Source organism: Podarcis cretensis (genome assembly GCF_951804945.1).
Source record: "Podarcis cretensis genome assembly, chromosome: 12".
Lineage (NCBI taxonomy): Eukaryota > Metazoa > Chordata > Lepidosauria > Squamata > Lacertidae > Podarcis > Podarcis cretensis.
In genome coordinates, this window is record NC_137181.1 from 3,342,262 (window position 1) to 3,366,798 (window position 24,537).

The window sequence follows — 24,537 nt, forward strand, 5'->3', positions numbered from 1 at the left end:
GTGGGTTAAACCACAGAGCCAAGGACTTGCTGATCAGAAGGTTGGCAGTTCGAATCCCTGCGATGGGGTGAGCTCCCGTTGCTTAGTCCCAGCTCCTGCCAACCTAGCAGTTCGAAAGCACATCAAAGTGCAAGTAGATAAATAGGTACCACTCCGGCGGGAAGGTAAATGGCGTTTCCGTGCGCTGCTCTGGTTCGCCAGAAGCGGCTTAGTCATGCTGGCCACATGACCCGGAAGCTGTACGCCGGCTCCCTCGGCCAATAAAGCAAGATGAGCGCCACAACCCCAGAGTCGGCCACGACTGGACCTAATGGTCAGGGGTCTCTTTACCTTTACTACAGACATGCAGTGATCTATCTGTTGCACACACCTGAGAGCTGGAACATAAAGAAGGCTGATCGCCGAAGAATGGATGCTTTTGAATTATGGTGCTGGAGGAGACTCTTGAGAGTCCCATGGACTGCAAGAAGATCAAATCTCTCCATTCTGAAGGAAATCAGCCCTGAGTGCTCACGGGAAGGACAGATCCTGAAGCTGAGGCTCCAATACTTTGGCCACCTCCTGAGAAGAGAAGACTCCCTGGAAAAGACCCTGATGTTGGGAAAGATGGAGGGCGCAAGGAGAAGGGGACGACAGAGGACGAGATGGTGGGACAGTGTTCTCGAAGCTACCAGCATGTGTTTGACCAAACTGCGGGAGGCAGTGGAAGACAGGAGTGCCTGGCATGCTCTGGTCCGTGGGGTCACGAAGAGTCGGACACGACTAAACGACTAAACAACAGCAACATGATTCTAACACTCACTACGCAATGTTGGGTCAGAGGGACTAATGGTCTGATTCTGTGTCAAGCAGATTCCATAAGAGTCGTCCCAACTGTGTCCTGTTTGATTTATTTATTTTTATTGGGTTTCGGGAAGGTTCCTACTGTAATATGCATCTTGCTAGGTTTTCCCACTGAAGATTTGCTGCTGGCTCTCACGCCCGCATAACATTTGAGAAACGAAGCAGTCAGAACCAGTTAGAGATCCGTCAAACGTCTCCTCCTTCGGAGAGGACAAACACCCTCAAAAAATGCCACTGGGGAACACAACCGCCTCTCTCTCAACCCACTCTTTGCAAATAAAGCGTTGCTAAATTCCACTCGGCCAGTTTCTGTCTCGGAGGCCTTTGCACGATTCCACTCTTGTCAGTTCGGGTGTCCATCGCGTTTTTGCAAGAGAATTCAGTCTCCCTCTCGTGCGCGCTCTGTGGGTGGAATGAGGTCTGTTCCCCAGGATGCAATGCAAAAGTCAACATGTCCCCCAGTGCCAAATCAGGGTGCAGGGAAAGTCCATGAAATACCGTATTTTTTGCTCTATAAGACACACCGGACCATAAGAGTTTTTGGAAGAGGAAAACAAAACAAAAAATACAGTGGCACCTCAGGTTAAGTACTTAATTCGTTCCGGAGGTCTGTACTTAACCTGAAATTGTTCTTAACCTGAAGCACCACTTTAGCTAATGGGGCCTCCTGCTGCCGCCACACCACCAGAGCACAATTTCTGTTCTCATCCTGAAGCAAAGTTCTTAACCTGAAGCACAATTTCTGAATTAGCGGAGTCTGTAACCTGAAGCATATGTAACCTGAAGCGTATGTAACCTGAGGTACCACTGTATTCTGAATCCCTGAAGTGATTCCGCTGGCTGTCCTGGCTTATGAGATAGCCGTGTGCAGTCTCTCCCGGGCAAGGGGTGCCTTCATCCCCTGCCCGGGAGAGGCTGCGCGCGGCTAAGGCTCCCCCAAGAGCCGCGCTCCCTTTAAAGAGCCGCATGGAGCGTGTGTGCGACTCTTGGGGGCTTTTCCCCGAGGAGGGAGAAGGGACTGACAGGCTGCCCTTCTCCCTCCTCGGGGAAAAGCCCTCAAGAGCCGCACACATGCTCCATGCGGCTCTTTAAAGGGAGCGCTGAGCAGAGCCTCCCACCTGCATTCTCTCCATAAGACGCACACACATTTCCCCTTACTTTTTAGGAGGGGAAAAGTGCATCTTATAGAGCAAAAAATACGGTAGGTCAGACAATTGCAAACAAGGAAGGAAGAATCAGAACAAAAGTCTGAGACGGTATTCTGCACTGAGAGCCAGTGGTCGTGCAGTGGTTAGAGGGTCCCGCTGTATGAGATATATATGAGAATAGACAAATAAAGAAATAAATTAAGATAATTTGGAGTATGCAGGAAAGGATTAAAATAAATGGGGGGGGGACTGCAGAAAGAGGGGGGAGTCAAAGTCTCAGATGTCAGAATTATGTTTGAATAATTGTTGTAATGTATATAAATGAAAATTACAATTATTATTATTTTTAAAAAATAAGTTCCCTTGTATTGTTAATGTCACTCTATTATTCCTTGATGGCCGTAGATCAGCCACACAAATTCCTTTGCTGCTTGCATTCTCCTTTCATATCAAAAATCACCCAAACATAAGCATTTATTAGCATATTTTTTGCTCCATAAGACACACTTTTTTCTTCCTAAAAAGTAAGGGGAAATGTTTGTGCGTCTTATGGAGCGAATGCGTGGTCCCTGGAGCTGAATTGCCCAGGGGAGAAAAGCAGATCATGCTTTTTTTTTTTTTTTAGAAAGATGGAAGTGGGTGTTGAAACAAAGCCGCTAATGGGCAAGCGATCAGGGAGAGAGATAAGGGACGCTAGAGATAAAGGAGGCTGCCTGGGAGGGGGGAGGTAAAAGCCCATGGATCCTCAGGTCACTCCCAATTCACCATCAGATCAAATAGCATGTCCATGGCTGCAGCCTGCACCCAAAAAAGCATGCATCCACTGTTTCCTGGGGCTGCAATGGTGCAAAAATGTGGTTACAAAGCACGGATCCGCATGGTTCCTCAGGATTTTTGCATTGGGTCACCCCAAATTCACCATCAGATCCTCCTCCAAAAACTAGGCGCATCTTATGGTCGGGTGCGTCTTATGCAGCAAAAAATATGGTGCTTTCTAGGGTTTACCCTGAATCTATAACAATATGTGATCTGACGCCCACATCCATCCTTTGTCTCCTTTTGAGCTGGGCTGCCTTACTCATCTCCTTATCCAAGCACTACTAAACCGCTCTGGATTTACCGCAAGCTGCCGGGAAAAGTTGCAGGAACCATTTCTCCAACGCTGCTGCTGTTGCGCCAGCCAAACACAGGCCTGCCAGAAGATTTGTCCCACGGACTCTAAAAATAGAGATGTATTCTGAACACACCCCAGGAGTCTCTGATCAGAATGGAGAAATCGTGGCTGTGCTCATTACGCAGGATTAAGGAGAAGGTGTGAAACCTACTGAACTCTTCATCCCAGCTCATCCCGGCAGCGATGGGTCTGGACCGCCCTTTGGGTCGGATGAAACGGCCTCGGTCCAGTATACCTGAAGGAGCGTCTCCACCCCCATCGTTCTGCCCGGACGCTGAGGTCCAGCGCCGAGGGCCTTCTGGCGGTTCCCTCATTGCGAGAAGCAAAGCTACAGGGAACCAGGCAGAGGGCCTTCTCGGTAGTGGCGCCTGCCCTGTGGAACGCCCTTCCAGCAGATGTCAAAGCGATAAACAACTACCTGACATTCAGAAGACATCTTAAGGCAGCCCTGTTCAGGGAAGTTTTTAACGTGTGATATTTTACTGTATTTTTGCTTTCTATGGAAGCTGCCCAGAGTGGCTGGGGAGGCCCAGCTAGATGGGCGGGGTATAAATAATAAATTATTATTATTATTATTATTATTATTATTATTATTATGACATGGAGAATTCAGCAGGCCAGGGCAAAACACATTACAGTGGACGCTCGGGTTGCGAACGTGATCCGTGCGGGAAGCACGTTCACAACCCGCAGTGCCCGCAACCCGCAGCGCCACGCCTGCGCCTGTACGGGTTGCGATTTGGCGCTTCTGCGCATGCACAGGCGCCAAAGCCCGGAAATAACCTGTTCCAGCACTTCTGGGTTCAGCGCGGTGCGCAACCCGAAATCATGCGACCCGAAGCATTTGTAACCCGAGGTATGACTGTAGTGGGCTACCTACGAAATACGGGCAATGATCGGAAGTTTACAGCGTGTTATTCCTTGAGCTATAATAATAATAATAATAATAATAATAATAATAATAATTTATACCCCGCCCATCTGGCTGGGCTTCCCCAGCCACTCTGAGTGGCTTCCAAAAAAAATTTAAATATTGTAATACATCAAACGATTGGACGCGGGTGGCGCTGTGGGTAAAACCTCAGTGCCTAGGACTTGCCGATCGTATGGTCGGCGGTTCGAATCCCCGCGGCGGGGTGAGCTCCCGTCTTTCGGTCCCAGCTCCTGCCCACCTAGCAGTTCGAAAGCACCTCTAAGTGCAAGTAGATAAATAGGTACCGCTTTATAGCGGGAAGGTAAACGGCGTTTCCGTGTGCTGCGCTGGTGCCGGCTCGCCAGAGCAGCTTCGTCACGCTGGCCATGTGACCCAGAAGTGTCTTCGGACAGCGCTGGCTCCCGGCCTCTTAAGTGAGATGAGCGCACATCCCTAGAGTCGGACACGACTGGCCCGTACGGGCAGGGGTACCTTTACCTTTAATACATCAAACATTAAAAGCTTCCCTAAATAGGGCTGCCTTCAGATGTCTTCTAAAAGTCTGGTAGTTGTTGTTCTCTTTGACATCTGGTGGGAGGGCGTTCCACAGGGCGGGCGCCACCACCGAGAAGGCCCTCTGCCTGGTTCCCTGTAACTTGGCTTCTCGCAGTGAGGGAACCGCCAGAAGGCTCTCGGCGCTGGACCTCAGTGTCCGGGTAAAACAATGATTGACAGGTGGTACTTGACTCCAAATAGGCTTGCTAAGATGTGTAAGACTGAATCAGATACAGTAGTACCTTGGTTCTCATATAGTTTTATGTGGGGCTACCTTTGAAGGTAAGGGACACAGGTGGCGCTGTGGGTTAAACCACAGAGCCTAGGACTTGCCGATCAGAAGGTTCAAATCCCCATGACGGGATGAGCTCCCGTTGCTCGGTCCCAACGCCTGCCAACCTAGCAGTTCAAAAGCACGTCAAAGTGCAAGTAGATAAATAGGTACCGCTCCGGTGGGAAGGAAAACGGCATTTCCGTGCGCTGCTCTGGTTCGCCAGAAGTGGCTTAGTCATGCTGGGCACATGACCCGAAGCTGTATGCCGGCTCCCTCAGCCAGTAAAGTGAGATGAGCGCCGCAACCCCAGAGTCGGCCACGACTGGACCTAACCTTCAGGGGTCCCTTTACCTTTACATTTAAGTTAGAAAAAATGTATAGAACAAGTACAAATACCTACCTGTAAATGTGAAGAAAAAGAAAGTAGCTTTTATCATATGTAGTGGCCGCGTAAGGTAATAAAAGTGTTCTGGGAGATGATATCTAATGAAATGAAGAAAATGTTTAGAATAACTTTTGTTTAAAAAGAACCAGAAGCTTTTTTTATTAGGAATTGTAGGTACCGACATTCCAAAGGAACAGAAAAGACTCTTTATGTAGGCGACAACAGCAGCAGAGATGCTACTAGCCCAGAGATGGAAATAAGAAATAGCCGATGGACTATGCCGAAATGGCAAAACTGGCTGGAAAGCTCAGGAACCAAGAGTACAAAAACTTTACCAAAAAAAAGGGAGGAAATTCTTAATTTATTTAAGAGACCATTGCAAGCAGATGAAAACATTAGAAGGATTTTAATCTCACTTGTAATGTAACAAATACTATGGATAAGATGGAAGGATATAAAACACAGAATATGGAATAATATGCAGTTGTAAATGTTGACAACTGGAGGGGATGGGGGGAAGTCTCGAGATTTTGAGTAATCTCTACATATGGATATGTATTTGGATTGTTCTAAATTTTTATTTGTAGACTCAAATAAAAATGATTTAAAAAAAGAAAGACTGTGGTTGTTTCTTGAGTCTCATCGGGGGGGGAAACACAGGGTATAAGTAAATAAATATATAATATTAACAAGTAAGAAGGAGGCTGCTATGGACTTTCTGTCCTGAAATTTTCCAACCTTCAGTTTCATCGGACACCCACAACTTTTAATGTTATGAGCGAGGGAGAAAATGTTCATGTGCATGTTAGTAGTTGTTATAGATATATTATTTTTGTGTGTTTATCTTCGTGCATGTGTGCATTTATTTTTATAATGGAAAGCAAAACAAACGAGGGGGGAGATATCGCTGTCATAAAAATGCAAATAAAAAACTATAAGGCTTTCAAGCCCAGCGCCTGGGACCATGGCAGGTCTTTTTCACTTCAAAAGATCTTTGTTCATGACTCTTAAGTCAGTATCCATGACTGGGGTTTGGATCTCGCAATTTGGTTTGGAAAAAGAGATCGCTTTGTGTCTGGCTCCCAGAGCTGAACTCTCACATATTAGAAAAAAGGGCAGAAAACATATCACAGTGATTTCAGGCTGAATGGGAATGAAAGAACAGAGATAATGAAGGCTAAAGTTATGTTAACCAGGGTCACTAAACCTCAAAAGCACCCAATTAAGAAATGAGAAATAATTTTTAAAAATTATTAAAGCAGCCTTGAATGCCAGCCTAGATGTTCCAGACTACTTCCAGCAGCCCTGTTAGGGGTACAATTCTATAATCCTTTGAATATTTACTTATGCCCCCAGCAGGATAAATTTATTGCTCCAAGGTCAAACCTAGAGAGCATCTTAAAAAGCAGAGACATCACCTTGCCAACAAAGGTCCATATAGTTAAAGCCATGGTTTTCCCAGTAGTGATGTATGGAAGTGAGAGCTGGACCATCAAGAAGGCTGATCGCCAAAGAATGGATGCTTTTGAATTCTGGTGCTGGAGGAGACTCTTGAGAGTCCCATGGACTGCAAGAAGATCCAACCTCTCCATTCTGAAGGAAATCAGCCCTGAGTGCTCACGGGAAGGACAGATCCTGAAGCTGAGGCTCCAAGACTTGGGCCACCTCATGAGAAGAGAAGACTCCCTGGAAAAGACCCTGATGTTGGGAAAGATGGAGGGCACAAGGAGAAGGGGACGACAGAGGACGAGATGGTTGGATAGTGTTCTCGAAGCTACGAACATGAGTTTGACCAAACTGCGGGAGGCGGTGGAAGACAGGAGTGCCTGGCGTGCTCTGGTCCAGGGGGTCACGAAGAGTCGGACATGACTAAACGACAACAACAACAACAGGGTTTACATTCTGCCATTGCCAACGGCTTCCCCTGGCTTTGTCCGCAGAACCTGCACCGGATTCCTGCGTTGCAGAGGCTTCTGCTAGATGACCCTACGGGGCCCCAATACAACTCTACATTTCTGTTGGTCCTATTTGTTATGAGAATTATAAGGTCGAAGATATAAAATAAAGGTTCATAAATGAACCAGGCAAACACGTACATAAATATATAAACCACATGTCTGAAACAGTACAGGAAAACAGTCCTGAAACCTTTTGACCATGGGTAGGCAAACTAAGGCCCGGGGGCCGGATCCAGCCCAATCGCCTTCTCAATCTGGCCCGCGGATGGTCCAGGAATCAGCGTGTTTTTACATGAGTAGAATGTGCCCTTTTATTTAAAATGCATCTCTGGGTTATTTGTGGGGCATAGGAATTCGTTCTCCCCCCCCCCCAAAAAAAAATATAGTCTGGCCCCCCACAAGGTCTGAGCGACAGTGGACTGGCTCCCTGCTGAAAAAGTTTCCCTGATTTTGACTCTCCCAATTTGACCTCAAATGTTTCTCTGCAAGGAGGAAGGAAATGGGGAAACCTCCCCATTGTCTCTTTGCTCACAAATCCTGTCTTAAGGGCGTATTTGTGTATGAATAGGGTGATCCTGAGACCTGCATTCAGGAACTGAGTATTTACCATCACAAAAGAATGGCCAGGATGCCCAGGTGAAAGCAATCAGTGACCATTATCAGGTATCCTGGCGGACAGGTTTTCTGCTGCAGACCGCCCCTTCAGTGATGTACGTGTGCTGTATTGGGGGGTGGCCTTGAGCTACAGGGTGGCAATTTCAAAAGCCTATATAAGAGCTTGCAAACCAATGTTTTGGGTTCCTCCTCCCTCCTGCATGGGGGGGGGGGTGAGGACCCTGTTGCAACAGTTTAATAAAGATCAGGCTTTTGAGCTGCTTTGCCTCTCAGTATTCTCTGGTTGGCGTCTGTTATTTTCTCCTACCAATAGGGAACCTACGTAAGGACTCTATATGGGTTCTTGGGTAACCCATAAGGGGAAGGGAGCAGTTTTTTCGTATAATACTATTCCTCCTCACAAGAAGTCTGTTTTCATTTGTTTGTCTTTCGGAGGGGGCTTGAGCACCAAACCCACTTCAGCTGTGCACCCTGAATATGCCAGGAGATGATCGAATCCCACCCACACAATACCGCTTGTTTGCGTGGACAGGCAAAGTCCCCCCAACCCCAGGCGACCCCCAAGCAGAATCATGACACAAGACAATGTGCTATGGGATTAAAATTGGCCACAACTTTGTTAAGTTTCAGATGTAGGGAGACCTTGGCTCAGGCATTGGGCGTTTATCCTTCCCAGTCCCCTGCCGGGAATCTGAGAGACTTCAGGATTATCCAGAATGTGTGGGGATTGGGCTGGCTCTGGAGAACATACGTTCAAGCAGAGAGCCTGCCCCCCCCCCCCCGTTTCACCACCGTTGGAGGGAAGAGCAATGGCAACTTCTTGGTATATGGCCAACACCTCCCCTCAAGACCCCTTTAACGGGGAACCCTGGGATCACTGCAAGAGGGGCGTGGGTCACCACTTCATGTCCCCCCATTTAGGAAGATAAAGGATTCCACCCAAGGCCTGAAACCGCCAAAGTTGTGACATTTTGCTACGGGAAAAGCAAAACCTGCCAACGCAGGAAAATTCCTTTCCGGTCCTTCAACAGCAACCCCGACGTAGCAGCGCCCGCGTACCTGTGGAGAAGAGGTTAACCTGCAAAAGAAGACTTAACTGAGGGAGGGGGAGAGGCTCTGGAGCTGACTGCTGCTTCGCAGGTAAGACGCACCTTCTGTTGTGTGGTCAAGGCGGTCCCTCGCCTTACCTGGCCAATCCCCTGGCAACGCCTCCCCAGGTGGGATTGGGCGATTGGCTGAGGTAGGCAGAGACCTCCATTTATCCAGCCTGGGGAAGATGAAGCCAGCCCTAACTACCAGGAGTCGCCCTGGGCAGCGGCGTAGCGTGGGTTGTCAGCACCCGGGGCAAGGCAAGTAATTTGCGCCCCCTAACCCGGGGCAAGGCGGGACGCAGGTGGCGCTGTGGGTTAAAGCCTCAGCGCCTAGGGCTTGCCGATCGAAAGGTCGGCGGTTCGAATCCCTGCGGCGGGGTGCGCTCCCGCTGCTCGGTCCCAGCGCCTGCCAACCTAGCAGTTCGAAAGCACCTCCGGGTGCAAGTAGATAAATAGGGACCGCTTACCAGCGGGAAGGTAAACGGCGTTTCCGTGTGCAGCTCTGGCTCGCCAGAGCAGCGATGTCACGCTGGCCACGTGACCCGGAAGTGTCTCCGGACAGCGCTGGCCCCTGGCCTCTTAAGTGAGATGGGCGCACAACCCCAGAGTCTGTCAAGACTGGCCCGTACGGGCAGGGGTACCTTTACCTTTACCTTTAACCCGGGGCAAGGCAAGTAATTTGCGCCCCTAACCCCTAACCTGCCACCGCTGCCAGCTTCTTCTTGCTGCTGCCTGGGCTGGGGTATTTACGGTAAGGTAGCTACGGCGACGGCGGTGGGTCCGTGTCAGGTGATCTGAGGCGAGTTGCCGCTGGCGCGGCCGCCCAAACGACGACGCTTGCCCGGAGGAGGAGGAGGGCAGAGAGGCGAGAAAAATGCAACATGGCCCAGCGGCTGCAGCAGCAGCGGGGCTGTGAGGAGGGGCTGCCTGCTGCGCCCTCCGCGGCCCTGATGCGCGGGGACCGCGGCGAGCGCTGAGAGCCGCTGCCCGCCGGACGCCTTCAGCCCGGACGCGCGCACAGCTCGTCGGTTCCGCGAGACATGGGGCTCTGCTACAGCCGCGCCCGAGGCTCTTCGGCGACTCCGGAGGCGGCAAGCGCGCGCCCCCCAGATGTTGCGCCCGGTGCGGTCGGCCCCCCTGCACCCCCCACGCTACGCCACTGGCCCTGGGACCCGGGGGGCTGCACACAACCATGCAAAAGGCGCCCGCATTTGATGTGGGGAGCGGTCATTCCACGTAACTCTTTGGGAACTCTGGTTCCATTTCTGACTTTGGACCGAGCAGGGATGTTCTGGGGGCTTTGGCAGGGATACCTTCCCGTACCTTCTGCCCGGCAACTGCAACCCCAGCAAGTTCTCCTCAGCCTCCGGCTCCCTCCTGTCCCTGCAAAAATGGAGACTTGCTGACTCCAGCGTTTGGCGGCCGCGCTGGCGCTGGGGGGCACCTAGCCTGGCTCTGCGAGGCTTTAGCTAGAGAGGGCATTACAAAAGAGATTCCTCCCGTTATTCCCACCCCACACACCCGCCAAGCTTTTGACAAAGGGACTCTCGCATATTGTTTTAAAGGCATTCAGCACAGATGCCAGCGAATGACCATGAATATCTAAACACTGGGCACGTCGTTGTTGTGTTTAGGATGCAATATGCAGAGATACCCGCTCCCATCCGGCTATTGGATAATCACATACCCTCCAAAAACATTTCTCCGGTGAAAATAGGGACGTCCTACTCAATACTTTCTTGGGCTCCATGATCACTGCAGATGGTGACAGCAATCACGAAATTAAAAGACGCCTGCTTCTTGGGAGAAAAGCAATGACAAACCTAGAGAGCATCTTAAAAAGCAGAGACATTACCTGGCCGACAAAGGTCCCTATAGTTCAAGCTATGGTTTTCCCAGTAGTGATGTATGGAAGTGAGAGCTGGACCATGAAGAAGGCTGATCGCCGAAGAATTGATGCTTTTGAATTCTGGTGCTGGAGGAGACTCTTGGGAGTCCCATGGACTGCAAGAAGATCAAACCTCTCCATTCTGAAGGAAATCAGCCCTGAGTGCTCACTGGAAGGACAGATCCTGAAGCGGAGGCTCCAATACTTTGGCCACCTCATGAGAAGAGAAGACTCCCTGGAAAAGACCCTGATGTTGGGAAAGATGGAGGGCAGAAGGAGAAGGGGACGACAGAGGACGAGATGGTGGGACAGTGTTCTCAAAGCTCCAAACATGAGTTTGACCAAACTGCAGGAGGCAGTGGAAGACAGGAGTGCCTGGCGTGCTCTGGTCCAGGGGGTCACGAAGAGTTGGACACGACTAAACGACTAAACAACAACAACATTCAACAACAACAACAACAACAACAACAACAACAATAATAATAATAATAATAATAATAATATTTATACCCCACTCATCTGACTGGGTTGCCCCAGCCACTCTGAGCAGCTTCCAACATATATAAAAACATAATAAAACATTAAACAGCTTCCCTATATAGGGCTGCCTTCAGGTGTCTTCTAAAGGTTGTATAGGTATTTATCTCCTTGGCTCGGGGGTCGCATAACTCCACCCCCTCCAACAGTTCTCAGATGAAAATAGGGGCAGCTTAGGGGCAGCTATTCACGTTTTATACTGTATTTTATGTTGGTTTTTGTTGCATCAATTGTTTTAAATTTGTTGTTACCCACCCTGAGCCCAGTTTTCTGAACCACGAAGGGCGGGGTATAAATAAGAAATTATTCTTTATTATATAAAATCAAACCAAAAGCAATAACCGAATAACACCCCCCCCCCAAAAAAGCCACGTTCTAAAACTTCTCTATACAGGGCTGCCTTCAGATGTCTTCTAAAAGTCACCTGGCTTTTCCTTGACATCTGGTGGGAGGGCGTTCCACAGGGCGGGCGCCACCACCGAGAAGGCCCCCTGCCTCGTAGTCATTGATAGCTCTCTCTCCTCCAGGAACTCCAGAATCACGGAACGGTAAAGTTAGAAGGGACCCTAAGGATCATCTAGTCCAACCCCCTTTTAACACAGGAATATGCAGTTGTCCCAGAGGGGATCAAACCTGCAACCTTGGCATTTTCATCACCATGCTCTAATCAGGTGAGCTATGCAGATAGACTTCTCCAGTCCTCTTTCAAAGCCGCATTCAAAACTGGAGACTTTAAAAATATTGCCGCACTCACATACATGAAAGCAGAGCGGAGAGACGCAGGCTGAAGTTTGATGGTCATCCGCCATAGATGCTTTAGTTGAAATTCCTGAATTACAGAGGGTTGGAGTAGATGACCCTTGGGGCCCCTTCCAAATCTACAATTCTTCTTTGACGATCACTCATAGCCAAGTAAGATTGTCTTCCATAAACACGGTTTTAACAGTGAGTCCGTAAGTGACTGTGGAGGCCAATTCTGGATCCACATGTCCTTCCACAGTGGGGACATTGGTTTCCGGGTGAGAGTTGATCCCGGTGTGGATTTGCCAAGCGTGCCTTCCTCTTAGCACGTTTCTCCCTTGCGTCCTGAGTTCGAGTGTCTTCAAAGCCCACGACACCTTTGGTAAAGGCTGTTCTCCAACTGGAGCATTCGCAAGCCAGTGTTTCCCAGTTGTCGGTGTTTATACTACATTTTTAAAGATTTGCCTTGTGAGAGTCTTTAAGCCTCTTTCGTTGACCACCAGCATTACGCTTTCCATTTTTAAGTTTGAATAAAGTAGTTGCTTTGGAAGACGATTATCAGGCATCCGTACAACATGACCAGTCCAACAAAATTGATGTTGAAGAATCATTGCTTTGATACTGGTGATCTTTGCTTCTTCCAGTACACTGGCATTAGTTTGCCTGTCTTCCCAAGTGATGTGCAAAAATTTTCAGAGACACCGTTGATGAGATCTTTCCCATGATTCTAGGAACCACGTGTAATTGGAATCGCGCAAGCAAAATGCGTGCAGGCACAGCTGTGTTTTGCTAATTAAACAATTAAACCCCTGTGTCAGTAATATCCCAAAGGCAACACAACGACCAAGTACAACAATGCGAAGTCAATATAAACTCTTTATATAATCTATACAGAACATTGAACCACTGCTCCATAGCAATTGTTATTTATACAGTTCCATTCACCATATAGATGGCTTTATGAAACATTTCTGTATCCTTCTGCTGTGCTGAAGAAGAATTCCACGAAAAGTTGGGTATATCCGGAATCACTGTTCACAACGTCTGTTTGTGGACCACTTCGGCAGTGTTGGACGTCATAAAACAAAGCTTTACGGCTTGTTTTCATCAGATAAGAATCCGACCCATTGCTTCCTTCAGAGACTTGCATAGTCTACAAAGACTTTCAGAGACATATAAGACTTATGATTATTTGGTTCTATGTTTTCAAGAGAATCCATCAAGAGTGCATACCATATTTTGTGACTTTCAGAGATTTAGACGATTTCTGTTTACCATATTTTTCGCTCTATAAGATGCACCAGACCACAAGACGCACCTAGTTTTTGGAGGAGGAAAACAAGAAAAAAAATATTCTGAATCTCAGAAACCAGAACAGCAAGAGAGATCGCTGCGCAGTGAAAGCAGCAATCCCTCTTCCTGTTCTGGCTTCTGGGATAGCTGTGCAGCCTGCATTCGCTCCATAAGACGCACACACATTTCCCCTTACTTTTTAGGAGGGGAAAAGTGAGTCTTATAGAGCAAAAAATACGGTATTTGGTTTTGCAGAGGTTGCATATTTCATATATTTCATATTGTTCAGTGTTCTGCACAGATTACATAAAGAGTTTATATTGAAATCGCATTGTTGTACTTGGCCATCGTGTTGCCTTTAGGATATTACTAGCGTTTTGCTAATTGGCTGGGAGACTGCAAGTTCTGCCTCGCAGCTCTGCAAAGGAAACAGCGGCAGGCTTTTATTTCATTTCATCTCGGCGCCGCGAGCTTAGCGTTCAGCAAAAGGGCCTTGAACCTCCCCGAGGGGGCAAGCGCTCCTCTCCTCTCCCCACCGCCAGCTCCTGACGCTTGCGACTTTGGTTATTTCGGTCTCTCCCGACTCCAAGGCCGGGGGCTGCACATGCGTGCGGCGCATGAGTGCAAGGCTGAAGCCTCTCTGCTTGGAGAGTGTTTCGTTCATTATTCAGAGGCTGCTTCTTGGCAAAGGATTTAATGCAAGGAGGGGAGGCGGATGGGCGGCCAAGGCCTTGGCTGCTTGGCAATGTGCCGTTTTGCCCAGGTGAAAAACAAAGGCAGGCCAAGGCTTCCCCCAAAGAATCATGGGATTGAAGAGCTGGAATGGGACCCTAGGGGTCATCCGGACTAACCCGCTGCGATGAAGGAATGTAGGGTGCTGGGAGCTCTTTTGTTTTTTGTTTTAAAAAAATTATTTATGCTTTCCAGGTTTATACATTTCAATAATTTTACAGCCATTTTAACGTTTCAAAACTCTTCCTGCAGTTCCTTAAATTAATTTTTAATATCTTCTGCATATCCAAATTCATTTAATTTGGAAGAATGGCAGATGCAAGTAATGGACTACATGGAAATGGCAGAAATGACCGGCAGAATACAAGATCAAGGAGAAGAGAGGGTGGAAGAAGATTGGAAGAAGTTTAAAACCTACTTACAAAAACATTGTATAATTTCTGAATGTTGATGACATTGAAATGAAATGAAGGGGTTCTAGTAAATAAGGTAAATAAGAGTAAGAAAGAAGGGATAGATATTGGATGAAAATCTGGAAAGTACAATACGTGAGGGAAACTATTTAAGGATAAAACTAATAAGAATGAATTTGCTAATCAATTTTAAAGTGGAATACAAGAAAGGGAGGTGGGTGGAAGTCAGGAAAATAAGTTTATGAATGATAAGAATTTGAAAAGAGGTTCTTTTTCTTTTCTTTTCTTTTTGTTAAATCTTTAATCTTTTTGCTTCTGATATATTTTTTCTTTTTTGTTGTGGTTTAATTGTCTGTATTTGTTGATGTTTTGATGTATGTTGTATGTTTGATATTGTCAGGGACTCAGCGGGAGCGCAGGGAGGAGAGGAGATGGAGAGCGAGGGGGAGCAATCTGAGGGCAGCGTAGGAGAAGATGACAGCAGCCCGATAGATTCCACGAGCCTCTCCAGCGAATCGGAAGATTCACAGAAGGGGGCGCCGATGGGCAGGGCAAGGGGAGACCCAGGGGGACACCCCAGAAACAAGGGGCCAGCGGGGACTCCCAGAGCAGCAGTTGGAAATCAGGACCAGCTTCCCCACCAGAGCGTAGTGGGGGGGAGGAGTCCCAGGTGTCAGAGCCCACATATGCACCACCAGCGAGAGAAGATGAGTCAGGGGTGGCCACGCCTCCATCGGAGAGCGAGGGAACGGTCAAGAGGAAAGTTGCAGGCTGGGCGCGCGCGCCAAGTTCAAATGTACAGGCGAGCGGCACAGAAGGTAGCCCGGATAGGGAACCAGGTCCTAAAGCCCGCCGGAAGGAGGGGGAAGAATCATCAGGGTCAGCGTCAGAGGAGTCCAGAAAGGATGAGACCCTAGCGGGCAGGAGGGCCCAGAGGAGAAAGGAACTTAGGAAGAGGTGGAGCAAAGCGAGAGTCTTAAACTGGTGTGGAAGGGGAGGAGACTCAGACGGGACTTCGCCGGTCTAAGGTCGAGACGTAGAGCTGCACGCTGCGGCTTTAAAATGGAAACTGAACCTCAATAAAGACTTTTGTACATAACTACAGCCTAGCGTTGGTCCTCTGTGAGCTGGGACCTGGAGGCAGCTCTGACAGATATGTATTGTTTTTCTTTTGTATTGCTTTTCATTTGTAAAATTTAATAAAATATTATATATTAAAAAAAACAAATTCATTTAATTTACTCATTTATTCATCTTCTTTAAATATATATAGTGGTACCTCGGGTTAAGTACTTAATTTGTTCCAGAGGTCCGTTCTTAACCTGAAACGGTTCTTAACCTGAAGCACCACTTTAGCTAAAGGGGACTCCTGCTGCCGCCGCGCCGCCAGAGCACGATTTCTGTTCTCATCCTGAAGCAAAGTTCTTAACCCGAGGTACTATTTCTGGGTTAGCGGAGTCTGTAACCTGAAGCGTATGTAACCCGAGGTACCACTGTACTCTTATAAAACTGCAGGTTGTTACAATAACCCTGCCAATGTTCTTATCTGTTTACAATTTATCTGTAAACATTCAATAAACCATTTCCGTTCTTTTATAAAATGTTTGTTATCCTGATCTCTTATTCTTCCAGTAAGTTTCGCCATTTCTGAATATTCCAGAAGTTTTTGTATATATTCTTCCTTTACTGGGACTTCTGCTTCTTTCCATTTCGGGGCAAGTAACTTTCTTGCCACTGTAGTCGCATATATGAGTAAGTTTCTAAACAGTTTAGGTAGTTCTGTCCCTATAATTCCCAAAAGAAAAGCTTCTGTTGTGTTGTTGTTGTTTTTACAGTTATTTTAAACATCCTTTTCAATTCATTATATATCAGTTTAAGCCCAGAGTAGTTTAAGAGTCAGAAACCAATTCCCAGAGAATTCTGGGAATTGTAGTTCTCTGAGGAGGGTGGGGTCTCCTCCCAACAGATCTCAGCACAATTAACAAACTACATCTCCCAGGATTCTTTGGGGAAAGCTCTGACAATTTCAAGGGACTTCTTTGCTATACAACTTTTGGCAAATGCTGAAGGCGTCCCCCTTTATCTTTGACACCTGAGTTTAGTGTGTTAAGACTTTCTTGCTACTGCAATCTGCTTTCGATTCTGCATTTTAAATTGCTGTAACCCTCCCGGGGACCTGCTGGCGAAGGGAGGGGAATTAATGCAATTTAAGTATTTATTTTATTTCATAGAATTCATATACCGTTGGATCGCAGGAAACGTCAGAGCAGTTTATAAAAAGAACAAAAGATTGTTAAAAGCACTTAAGAAGTTCGAAACGTTAAAAGCACTTTCAGAAAATTAAAACCAGCAATAAATGAGAAACCCACCAGCATTCCAAATATCTTGGTACACTTGTCTGGACAAAAATGTTTTTAGCTCAGTGTGGGGTTCGTGCTTCTCCCCTTCCTCATTTAATCCTCACAACAACCTGTGAGGTAGGCTAGGCCAAGAGGCAGTGATTGGCTGCCAAGGTCAGCCAGCGAGATTTTTGGCTGCATAGGGATTCGAACTCCGGTCTCCCAGGTCCTCGTCCTCGTCCGACACTCTAACCACTACCCCACACTCAGGGCCAGATTTAGGTTTGATGAGGCCCTACACTACTGAAGGTAATGAGGCACTTTCTATATTCAGCTGTCAGCAACAAATTGTGGCTGTTTTGGGGGTTGAATAAATGCTATATGGTAATTTACGGACCTCATAGGTACCCAAAGCCCTTTGCACATGCAGAATGTAGGCATCCTATATATAGAAAGGAGCAAACCAGTCATATTTTAGGGAGCAGGCTAGTAGGCGGGGCCCAGGACTTACATCATAGGAGCCTGCACAACACAAAACACTGTTGCTGGATGTACGCTTTATTTTATTTGTTTTTTATCTTTTTATTTTGGAAATGTACATCCAGTTTTTTTCCCCTTTAATTTTTTTTTTGGGGGGGGGGGGCCCTAAGCTATAGCTTAGGGGACGTGGGTAGCGCTGCGGGTTAAACCACAGAGTGTAGGACTTGCCGATCAGAAGGTCGGCGGTTCGAATCCCCCACAACGGGGTGAGCTCCAATTGCTTGGTCCCTGCTCCTGCCCACCTAGCAGTTCAAAAGCACGAAGTGCAAGTAGATAAATAGGTACCGCTCCGGCGGGAAGGTAAACGGTGTTTCCGTGCGCTGCTCTGGTTCGCCAGAAGCGGCTTAGTCATACCGGCCACATGACCTGGAAGCAGTACGCCGGCTCCCTCGGCCAATAAAGCGAGATGAGCACCGCAACCCTAGAGTCGTCCGCAACTGGACCTAACGGTCAGGGGTCCCTTTATCTTTACCTTAAGCTATAGCTTATACGTAAATCCAGCACAGAGCAGCACTGTTTCCATGAAGAAAGACAACTGGCAGGTAACACTGAAGACCTCCACCCTCTTGCATTTCATTCATATCTAACAATCGTCTCCGCAGGATTCAGCCGAGGCTTTGTATGCCCAAGGCAGACGCCAGGAGTGCACAGCACTAATTGGCCAGGTCCTGTGACATCATGGACTCCCCCCCTTTCCCCTCCATCCCGGGAGCACATTTGTGTTACTCTTTCGCCGTGCGTTTCAAACGAGGCACCCAGCAGACATTAAATTAAATCTAACTTCCAAGTGGAGTTTAATTTAATTTTGTAAAAGACGTTACGAGGCAGACAGCTCGTTTGACACATGGCGGGGAGGGGAGGCGAACAATAGAATGACTCAGTCTGCTTTCGGTTTTGCTGATGTCAAGATCATTGCAAAAGGGTTGGGGGAGATCTGGGAGGGTGGAGCCCTGAAAGGAGGAAGGGCAGGGGGGGAATTATGGGGTATATTTTATTGTTAAAGTTAGCGCTCTATGTACCTTTAAGATATTCATTTACCTGGAAGTGATCCCCTTTGAACTGAATGGGACTTATTTCTGAGTAGATTCTTTTGGGTTCTCACTGTAAGTTTCCTGAATGAGAAGTTCCACCCCTTATCTATCTATCTATCTATCTATCTATCTATCTATCTATCTATCGTTGTTGTTGTTGTTGTTGTTGTTGTTGTTGTTGTTGTTGTTGTGTCTCTGCAGCTAGCACCATCCACATGCTTGCAAATGGGCGACCCACACTGTGCACCTAAAACACATCCAAACACACATTTAAACCCCTTGGCTTGCCACCCCCAAGGAATCCTGGGAAATGTAGTTTCCCACTCACAGAGCTACACTTTGCAGTACCGCTAACAAACTACAGTTCCCAGGATTTTCTGGGTGGAAGCAAAGTGCTGTAAATGCGCGTTGGTTGTACTGTGGATCTGCCCAGAGGATAAGGTCCCTGCCCCGAGGACCTTACAATCTAAAAAGCTCAACACAGTGGAAACAAGCAGAGGGAAGGAATCAGGAGCGTTGATCAAGAGAGAATCAAAACCTGGCTGTTTTCAGCGACAGGTGTTGAGGATCTTTTCAGACAGCCTAAATGCAATGGCTTGATGGGATGGTGTTATTTTGGTCAGTTATTTAGGGGTGATGTATGGAAGTGAGAGCTGGACCATAAAGAAGGCTGATGGCCGAAGAATGGATGCTTTTGAATTCTGGTGCTGGAGGAGACTCTTGAGAGTCCCATGGACTGCAAGAAGATCAAACCTCTCCATTCTGAAGGAAATCAGCCCTGAGTGCTCACTGGAAGGACAGATCCTGAAGCTGAGGCTCCAAGACTTTGGCCACCTCATGAGAAGAGAAGACTCCCTGGAAAAGACCCTGATGTTGGGAAAGATGGAGGGCACAAGGAGAAGGGGACGACAGAGGACGAGATGGTGGGACAGTGTTCTGGAAGCTACCAGCATGAGTCTGATCAAACTGTGGGAGGCAGTGGAAGACAGGAGTGCCTGGCGTGTTCTGGTCCATGCGGTCACAAAGAGGCGGACACCACTAAACAACAACATTGTCTGGTAACCCCCATAAGAACTGAGGGAAAGGAGGGAGATACAGAACGCTGGAAAAGGGGAGTAGAGGTTCAGCTGTAGCGGCTCAGGAGTAAAGTTGCCAACGTATGTGTTTGTGTGTGTAAGAGGAGAGCCTCTGTTTCTCCATCTTCTCCCCCCCCCCCCAAAAAAAAAACAACAGGTAGAATTTTTATTCTGTGAAGACTGCACTGCATCTCCAACCCAGGAAAATGACCCGCTGTTAGATGTCTAGACACCTTCCATCTACTTCTCATAAAGCACAGGAGCCTTGCCAGGAAAAAAATTGATAATGTTGGCAACCCCTCCTTGGACGTCGGTGAAGATTTGGGGAGAAAGAGAAGCTTTATCTCTGACACAGACGCAGAAAAACCACCCAGGCAGAAAGGAACGGCATCATACGAATGTCGGACACTGCTTTGTGTGGAATCGGATTATTGATTCAACTATCAGTGGGGTCCATGCACAGGCCGGCAGCCGCTCCGCAGGGTTTCAGGCAGCCCTCGATTGAAATACCAGGAATTGAACCTTCTCCATGCAAAACAGGGACGTGGGTGGCGCTGTGGGTTAAACCACAGAGCTTAGGACTTGCCAATCAGAAGGTCGGCGGTTCGAATCCCCGCGACGGGGTGAGCTCCCGTTGCTGAGTCCCTGCTCCTGCCAATTTAGCAGTTCGAAAACATGTCAAAGTGCAAGTAGATAAATAGGTACCACTCCGGCAGGAAGGTAAACGGCGTTTCCGTGCGCTGCTCTGGTTCGCCAGAAGCGGCTTAGTCATGCGGGTCACATGAGCGCCGCAACCCCAGAGTCGGCCACGACTGGACCTAATGGTCAGCGGTACCTTTACCTATATATATTTATTAATTTTTACATGGAATTTCCAAAAAAATATATATCATACAACATATTTGCGTCTGGTCAGAGGCAGAAGTGGGTGTGTCCAGAGGGGAAAGTGGGTGTGGTCGGTGGCAGAAGAGGGTGTGTCCAGAGAGGAAAAGTGGGTGTGGTCAGTGGCAGAAGTGGGTGTGTCCAGAGGAAAAGTGGGTGTGGTCAGTGGCAGAAGTGGGTGTGTCCAGAGGCAAAAGTGGGTGGGGTCAGTAGCAGAAGTGGGTGTGTCCAATTACAGAATTGGAAGGGACCCTAAGGATTGTCTAATCCAGGGGTAGGCAACCTAAGGCCCTGGGGCCAGATCTGGCCCAATCGCCTTCTCATTCCGGCCCCCGGATGGTCCAGGAATCAGTGTGTTTTTATACGAGTAGAATGTGTCCTTTTATTTCAAATGCATCTCTGGGTTATTTGTGGGACATAGGAATTTGTTCACTCCTCCCCAAACACTATAGTCGTCGTCCCCCACATGGTCTGAGGGACGGTGGACTGGCCCACAGCTGAAAAAGGTTGCTGGTCTAATTCAACTTCTTGCGATGAATGAATATGCAACTGTCCCATCCAGGGATCGAACCTGCAACCTTGGCCTTATCAGCACCCACACCCCTCCGACATCTCTCCACCCAGGAAGGCAAGACGAATTCTCAGAGTTCAAGGACCCATTCCAGACAGGTAAAATTGTTCAAGGAGGGCACAGAGCAGGGCAGGTGAGAGGCAGGGCCTGGAAAGAGGGGCTGGTGGTGCGGGGGGGGGGGAGCCCCAAGGGTCAGTCAGAGGAGCCTGAAGCGTCTTGTTTGGGTCCCGATCCTGAGTAGTCCCAGAGGCCGACAGGGGCTCCCCAGAGAGACGGCTTTCCCATCAGTGAAAGTCCTGTGTGAGTGTCTGGAGACGGTTGGAGGATGGATGGCGGCCAACAGATTGAGGTTGAATCCTGACAAGACAGAAGTACTGTTTTTGGGGGACAGGAGGCGGGCAGGTGTTGAGGACTCACTGGTCCTGAATGGGGCAACTGTGCCCCTGAAGGACCAGGTGCGCAGCCTGGGAGTCATTCTGGACTCACAGCTGTCCATGGAGGCGCAGGTCCATTCTGTGTCTAGGGCAGCTGTCCACCAGCTCCACCTGGTACGCAGGATGAGACCCTCCCTGCCCGCGGACTGTCTCACCTGAGTGGTGCATGCTCTGGTTATCTCCCGCTTGGACTACTGCAATGCGCTCTACATGGGGCTACCTTTGAAGGTGACCCGGAAACTACAACTAATCCAGAATGCGGCAGCTAGACTGGTGACTGGGAGCGGCCGCCAAGACCGTATAACACTGGTCTTGAAAGACCTACATTGGCTCCCAGTACATTTCCGAGCACAATTCAAAGTGTTGGTGCTGACCTTTAAAGCCCTAAACGGCCTCAGTCCAGTATACCTGAAGGAGCGTCTCCACCTTCATCGTTCAGCCCGGACACTGAGGTCCAGCTCCGAGGGCCTTCTGGCGGTTCCCTCCCTGCAAGAAGTGAGGTTACAGGGAACCAGACAGAGGGCCTTCTCGGTAGTGGCACCCGCCCTGTGGAACGCCCTCCCAGCAGATGTGAAGGAAATAAGCAGCTATCTCTCTTTAAAAGACATCTGAAGGCAGCCCTGTTTAGAGAAGCTTTTAATATTTAATGCTGTAATGTTTTTAACACTCGATTGGAAGCCGCTCAGAGTGGCTGCGGAAACTAAACCAGATGGGCGGGGTATAAATAAATTATTATTATTATTATTATTATTATTATTATTATTATTACTATTATTATTATTATCACCTGGTACCTGAAATGCTTTGATTTGGGGAGACCAGGAACCAGAACCCTGACATCCCCAATGCAAAGTCTCTGGTCCCTTCCCAAACTTTGCCGGCCTTGGATACTAATAATAATAATAATAATTTATTATTTGTACCCCGCCCATCTGGCTGGGTTTCCCCAGCCACTCTGGGCGGCTTCCACAGAGACCAAAAATACACTAAAATGTCACCCATTAAAAACTTCCCTGAACAGGGCTGCCTTAAGATGTCTTCTGAATGTCAGGTAGTTGTTTATCACTTTGACATCTAATGGGAGGGTGTTCCACAGGGTGGGTGCCACCACCGAGAAGGCCCTCTGCCTGGTTCCCTGTAGCTTTGCTTCTCACAATGAGGGAACCGCCAGAAGGCCCTCGGCGCTGGACCTCAGCGTCTGGGCAGAATGATGGGTGACAGCTTTGAGGAGCTGTAGGAAGGGATGGAGCCACTTCTCCAAGCCAAGTACACAGTAATAATAATAATAATAATAATAATAATAATAATTTATTATTTATACCCCGCCCATCTGGCTGGGCCTCCACAGCCACTCTGGGCGGCTTCCATAGAAACCAAAAACACAGTAAAACATCACTCGTTAAAAACTTCCCTGAACAGGGCTGCCTTAAGATGTCCTCTGAATGTCAGGTAGTTGTTACAAACAAAGACAGGAAGCATCACTCAAACCAGGCGAAGATGCTTTTGTAGGTAAAAATGTGCCAAACCCCAACACACACTTCTCTTTCTCCTCCTGCCTGCTGCCCGATAAAATTTTAAAGACGAGCCCCAGAGAACTGAGCAAGTTTCTGGCCGCATAGCCACACCCCTTTCTTTTTCCTGTAGGCACACATTTCGGGATCCACTCATTCCACTTCCTGAGAGAGATCGGTACCAGCAAGACGACCGAATGTGGTTTTCTGAATCCCAGTTATTTGACTCGGGGAAGGGCTGTAACAAAATGGGGCAGAGCGTCTCTTTTGAACACGGGACGTTCAACCTCCAATTCTGTGCAACTACCATAAAACTTAGGGAACAAGCTGTGCTACCAAAATGATTCTGGTTTTTAAATGATAATTTTAGGTGATATTTTAGTGATCCAGATTTAACTGTCGCTATATCTGAATTGTATGGGACGCGGGTGGCGCTGTGGGTTAAACCACAGAGCCTAGGACTTGCCGATCAGAAGGTCGGCGGTTCGAATCCCCGCGACGGGGTGAGCTCCCATTGCTCGGTTCCAGCTCCTGCCAACCTAGCAGTTCGAAAGCACATCAAAGTGCAAGTAGATAATTAGGTACCACTCCGGCGGGAAGGTAAATGGCGTTTCTGTGTGCTGCTCTGGTACGCCAGAAGCGGCTTAGTCCTGCTGGCCACATGACCCGGAAGCTGTACGCCGGCTCCCTCGGCCAATAAAGCGAGATGAGCGCCGCAACCCCAGAGTCGGCCACGACTGGACCTAATGGTCAGGCGTCCCTTTACCTTTGCCTATATCTGAATTGTCTCTGTTATACCCAATTGCAACTCAATGTATTCCTGTTGTGTTTTCTGATTTTTCCGATATTGTAAGTGACCCGGAACTGGTCTGTGACCGTAATAATAAAATCCATTTGTTCAACCTCCAGTGGCATCTCTGGGTAGATATGGGAAATTTCCCCTGTCCCAAACTCTGCCGGTCAGTGTCAACAATTCTGAGCTAGATCAACCGGCGATTCTGACTCAGTTTAAGGCCTCTGCCAATTAATGTTCCTATCTCTGCGTACAGAAACATTGCAAGGAGAGAGATCAGAGGTGGGTGGGAGGAGACGGTTAAAAAAAAATGCAGCTTATTCACATTAAAGTTGCTAAAACGAGCGATTTCCTGCAGGTGTGACCCAGCGCAGATGAACCCAGAAAGACTTACTTGCGTAGAAACCTGCTTATCGCATAAGCTTTCAATCCCCCACATAGTTTTTTTGTTCTCCAGTTCTATCGTATTAAAGTGGGATTTATTGCTGAGTAAGAATGCAGAGGCGATGGGGGGATCAGTGTTTTGCCTTCACCCTTGGTACGCCGAGTTATTTAGAAGGACAATGTCCCGCCTTATGGCGAGGTCTTGGGGCAAGTCACAGTATTACGCAGCAGAAAACGAGGCTATGTCCTCTATGTCTGGCCTAATCTAAGGGGAAACCCCAATCACCTGATATTCTCCCCCCCAAAAAACCCCCCACCAGTCCCTGCAGCCCTTAAACTCTTATCCGGATTCTGGGTTATGGGGACAAAGGGGTGCCATAACTATTAGGCTACTCTGCCAATTATCCCAGAGGTTG

At 48.1% G+C, this 24,537-nt stretch overlaps 2 protein-coding genes across 4 annotated transcripts in view; both read right to left on the reverse strand.

Annotated features, from left to right (window-relative positions):
• LOC307227157 (uncharacterized protein) overlaps positions 1-24,537 on the reverse strand; it is a 66,682-nt gene that overhangs the window by 40,366 nt on the left and 1,779 nt on the right. The gene's annotated exons all lie outside the window — the stretch shown is intronic.
• Positions 1,621-24,537, reverse strand: part of ZNF653 (zinc finger protein 653) — a 126,813-nt gene continuing 103,896 nt past the window's right edge. The window contains exon 3 of one of the 3 annotated variants that reach the window (XR_013831814.1): positions 1,621-1,639. The gene's annotated coding sequence lies outside the window, so the exon portion shown is untranslated. Of the gene's footprint in view, positions 1,640-15,922; positions 16,059-24,537 lie in introns of those variants that run through there. The other 2 variants (XR_013831815.1, XR_013831816.1) reach the window with 2 other exon arrangements.